The sequence below is a fragment of the Schistocerca americana genome, chromosome X (genome assembly GCF_021461395.2).
Source record: "Schistocerca americana isolate TAMUIC-IGC-003095 chromosome X, iqSchAmer2.1, whole genome shotgun sequence".
NCBI classification, from domain to species: domain Eukaryota; kingdom Metazoa; phylum Arthropoda; class Insecta; order Orthoptera; family Acrididae; genus Schistocerca; species Schistocerca americana.
This window is the reverse complement of record NC_060130.1, coordinates 877,674,386-877,679,626: the sequence shown is the minus strand read 5'-3', so window position 1 is coordinate 877,679,626 and position 5,241 is coordinate 877,674,386. Positions and strand designations below refer to the sequence as shown.

General features: G+C 40.0%; 1 non-coding gene across 1 annotated transcript; it reads left to right on the top strand.

Annotated features, from left to right (window-relative positions):
* The first annotated feature begins 1,830 nt into the window (after positions 1–1,830).
* Trnal-caa lies at positions 1,831–1,905 on the top strand. Its single transcript has one exon. It is a non-coding gene; the product is annotated as a tRNA-Leu (tRNA).
* Positions 1,906–5,241: the final 3,336 nt, after the last annotated feature.

The window sequence follows — 5,241 nt, the reverse complement described above, 5'->3', positions numbered from 1 at the left end:
GTTGAACTGATCTTAAATTAGTTCAAGTAACTCAAAGAGTGGATTAGCCATACAGTAAAATTGATATTGTATATAGTATAATTACTCAGAACTCTATAAGCTACTACAAGACAAGTGTTGATCTTCAATTTTCTGCCTGACACTCATTTTCTTTCTTCAAAGGCACAGACTTGTAAACAATAGTTCTGCAACAAAAATGACAATATCACAAAATGCAGCTCTAACTTTGAGAAATTTTTCATCAATGACTTCCCGTGAATTTGTCATTCTTTCCTTGAAAGAAGTTGTAGGAAGTGCTTTTTTAAATGTAAGTGTAATAGACTTATTTGATAAAACTTTTGGAATAATGTGTTGTATCACAGTAAGTGACAACCATAGTAGTAACCACATAGCTCTGTTAGTATCATATAGTAAAACTTACTTCATTCACAGTTAAATTTCAAACAATGGAAGGAGTCAAGTTACCTGCACTCTTCCCATTATTTGTATTCCATGCAGAACTTTCAGTTGTCATATTTAAAGTGAAATTTGATAATTTTTCATCAGTCATGTTGGTCAACATCTATGATCAGTTGTTTTTATTTCCTGAATTACAAATTATTTGCTGTCATGACTATTTCCATAGCTTCATTTTAGAATGAGATGATGTAGCAGCTGGTTATAATTAAAGTGTGGCTGCTCACAGAAGTACACTGGAACAGGTTCACATCTGGCACTGTGAATGCAAGAGATACATACAGAAATGTTTCCGTATGTATTGGATTAGGAATGGGATGTGGGCAGAAAAGGTCAAACAGGCAAAGAAGGCACAGTGTTGATTTTATTATTAACCAGTCCATACACAATTTCTTCAATATAAGCACCAGAAATGTCAACTAGATGCTGCATCTATAAAACAATATTATCAACAATTTCTCGTAGCAGTTCTAGTGAAATCTGAGCAATGTGTTCCTGTGCACTAGCACTGAGATCAGGTAGAGACTGAACATGTTCCTGGTAAATGCAATCTTTTAGATATCCCCAGAGCCAAAAGTCACACAGATTCAAATCAGGTGATGTTGCAGGCCATGCATTTGGGAAACATTAACATATTCATGGAAGGATGCATAATGCAAATCTTTCACTGATCAGGCAACAGGGGGTGTTGCCCCATCTTGCATGAAAATACAGTCGCACTCTTCCAAAGTAGGAACAGTATGATACACAAGGAGGTCTCAATAACATGCAGACATCATGGTACACCTGACAGGCCTTCTGGGTGTATTCTCTTCAAAGGAGAATGGACCAAGAATAAAGATGCTTGTGAATCCACACCACACAGTCATATGGGGTTTGCAAAGGCTCTTTGTGAACAAAAAGCTTTTTAATGGTACCTCAGATTCAGGAGCTCTTTATGTTCACTGCATCCTGTAGTGTAAAATGCGTCTTGTCACTGCATTGAATATTTTCCTGCTACATGTAATCAACTTTGATACTTGAAACTTCCTGGCAGATTAAAACTGTGTGCCAGACCGAGACTCGAACTCGGGACCTTTGCCTTTTGCGGGCAAGTGCTCTACCAACTGATCTACCCAAGCATGACTCACGCCCTGTCCTCACAGTTTTACTTCTGCCAGTTTCTGGCAGTTTCATATCAGCACACACTCCACTGTAGAGTGAAAATTTCATTCTAGAAACATCCCCCAGGCTGTGGCTAAGCCATGTCTCCACAATATCCTTTCTTTCAGGAGTGATAGTTCTGAAAGGTTCGCAGGAGAGCTTCTGTAAAGTTTGGAAGGTAGGAGACGAGGTACTGGCAGAAGTAAAGCTGTGAGGACGGGGCATGAGTCGTGCTTGGGTAGCTCAGTTGGTAGAGCACTTGCCCGCAAAAGGCAAAGGTCCCGAGTTCGAGTCTCGGTCCGGCACACAGTTTTAATCTGCCAGGAAGTTTCATATCAGCGCACACTCCACTGTAGAGTGAAAATTTCATTCTAGAAACTTTGGTACTTCCCAGAAACCAAATAGACAAATACAGAACATTGACCTGGATCATGGGGTTTCAGTTGCTTTACCATCTGAATCTTGTGTAGGTACCAGTGTAAAACAGATCACAAAACTTGCTGTACTGTCTACCATGGGATGAACAATTCTTGTGACACTGCAGAAACACTTGCACTACCTGTGCCACATGCTACATGGTTAATTACAGCAACAGCATCCTCGGCAATACCTCTTCCAGGTGCCACACCAAGCTCACTCATGTTTTAGAATTTCATTATCATCTTCTTTAGGCAATTTAATGACTTTCAGCTTCTCCTCAAGCTTTTCAGTTGGTGATACTCTCTCAATGCAGTGCTATAATTGCTGCCTTTCACATAAAACAATTTCACTAACAGTGTATGATCTCTCTTCATGGTGGCCATACTTTTGACTCATGATATGGATTGTCAAATGACAGCATGGCCATCATACCATCATAAAAATAGCATACAGTGCCAGATTTGCTCCTGGTGTCCAAAATTGGAACTAATTTTTTGCAGCATAAATCAATCCCACATTAACACATTAATATATCTACCAAGTTTTACTTCCATGCAATAATTACAGCCCACACTGGTCCTCTGTGAGTAGCTGCACTATAGTTACAACCACCCAGTACTTCCAATGTGAAAACAAAAAGTGTTTTTACCAATACAGTACTTCTCCTGTAAATGAGCTTCCTGCACACATTGGCAAAGTATTATAAGTTTCACTAAGCAATAAGTGGCTCAAGTAAATGAAAAAGATATGTCTGCAGTGACATTAAAAAAAATAGCTCAAGTATGGGTTTGAACACCATACTGCTTTAATAGACATTGAAATACAAAGTCATATGTCCTTTGCTTTCTCAGACCTCTGAGCATGCTTACCCAGTTAATTACAATGGGACCTACAATTTAATAGGAAGTTTGAATTATTGTACAACTTGTCTTTTTGCACATGCAATAATCATTACTAAAGTTGAACTCCTGTTACTCCTTTAAAATAAAAATAAGAAAATCTGTTAGACATATTTGATATCAAAGATAGAATCTTTGGTTTTGTTGTCTGTCACTCAACTGCTGAGTGAACAAACTTATTTTCAGAGATTAGAATTTGCTTCCATGTCATCTAGGTGTCATCTAGGAAATATCTAATGAAGCTATTAAAGATAAAAATAAATTCTACTTTAGTTCAGACACAACAGAATTACTCATAGTTTTCATTGTATCAGGCGTTCCTGTTATAAGTAAATGCTACCACTATTGGAGAAAATAGTTTTTTATTGTGTGTGTGTGTGTGTGTGTGTGTGTGTGTGTGTGTGTGTGTGTGTGTGTGTGTGTGTGTAATATATACAATTTCGCCTTTGTAGTTTGTTGTTTGTCTACAAAAAGGAACAAAATTAAAAGGTACTAATGAAACAGTTCTTACACTTTGAAATCCTTTCACCAACATGAACCTGCTGCAAGAATTATTCTAGACCTCTCAAAAGCCTTTATGTCCTAGATCATAAAATCTTGCTTGAAAATTGAGAAGGACCAGTGCAATAGCTACAGCACACAGTTGGATACATGCATATCTAAAAAACTAGATTTGAATTAAAATCAGAAGTCATATGAACCACAAATAAATTTTAGTGTTCCTTAGGACACAATCGTTTTACCAAAGTTTCCGAAACATTGATGGTACTGTCGTCCATCCCCCCTCCCCCCCTCTACAGAGTGGGAAACACACTGTTGACAATGGGTGTTGCTAGAAAGACATGATAGGCACTATTTGTTTGGGCTGACTCCAGTCACACATTGCATAAACGAAACTGTAAATACGAAGATCATTCCGAAGGTAATGCCTCCTATTTTTTGTGGTGGCAATGTCTGCGCCAGACTTCGTTGGTGTTCTATTAATTCTTGAACCTTTCTCTTTCATTTGCAGGTGGTACCGTTCTTCTGCGGCAGCTGGCGCCAGCAGAGGGGTGTTCCAAAATGGAGTCTGGAGATGTATAAAACAGTGATGTGTGATTGAATTCCTTACTGTTGAAGAAATTACACCAATTGAAATCCATCGACACTCGCTAAATGTGTATGGAGACGAGACTATAGACGTGAGCAGTGTGAGGCAATGGATACAGCACTTTCAAGGTGGTGAAAAGGGTGTGCATGACAAGCCACGGCCCGGTTGACCCTGCCCATCTGTCATCCCAAGGAATGAAGAGGGTCTTGATCAACTCATCCGTGATGATAGACAGATAACGACCAGAGAATTGTGTGAAAAGCTCAGTGTCGGCTGTAATGCCTTGGAAGCAATGTTGGAACATCTTGGTTATCGCAAAGTCTGTGCGAAATGGCTCCCGCGGATGCTTACAGAAGAAATAAAACCACATAGACGGGACATTTGTTGGAAGCTGCTGGGCCAATTTGAAGTTGAAGGTAACAATTTTCTGAATAGAATCGTCACTAGAGATGAGACGTGGTGTCACAACTACGAGCCGTAATCCAAAAAACAGTCCATGGAATGGCGACATGCGAATTCTCCGTCAAAGAAGAAATTCAAGATGGAGCCATCTGCAGGAAAATGATTTGCACTGTCTTCTGAGATAGCCAGGGTGTGGTTCTTTTGGATGTCCTGGAGCCTGGAGAAACTGTCAATTGAGCACGCTGCAAGACGGCACTGACTAAGCTGACAGCCGAATTTCCAGGGCAAGGCCAGAGAAGAAGACCAGCTTTCACCTGCAACATGGTAACGCCAAGTCCTACACAAGTTTTGCGACCTCGCAACTCACTGCAAAATTCGGCTGGAGTGTCTTACCACATTCACCGTACAGTCCCGATTCAGTGCCTTCAGACTTCCATCTGTTTAAGCTTCCGAAAGATGGGCTACGTGGCGAACATTATCAAGACTCAGATGCCGTAAGGAAGTGGTTAGGCTCAGCTGGTTCCGATTTTTACAAGCCCGGCAAGCATAACGAAAGATGGTGGCTGTGGAAAAATGACGGTCTATAGCTGAATTATTGCTCATTTAGCTGTGCTGTTGTGGTTTATGTATATCTCCTGTAGTTTCCATGAATAAAAATACAGGGCATTACTTTCGGAACTGCCCTCGTATTTACAGAAACATACAAGAAAATGTATCTGACAACTCTTAAGAGGGGGAGGGAGGGGTGGATATACATTTTATTTTAGTTTTTTTTCACAGGTAAGCGCTCTACCATCTGAGCTATCCAAGCACGACTTATAGAGTAAAACC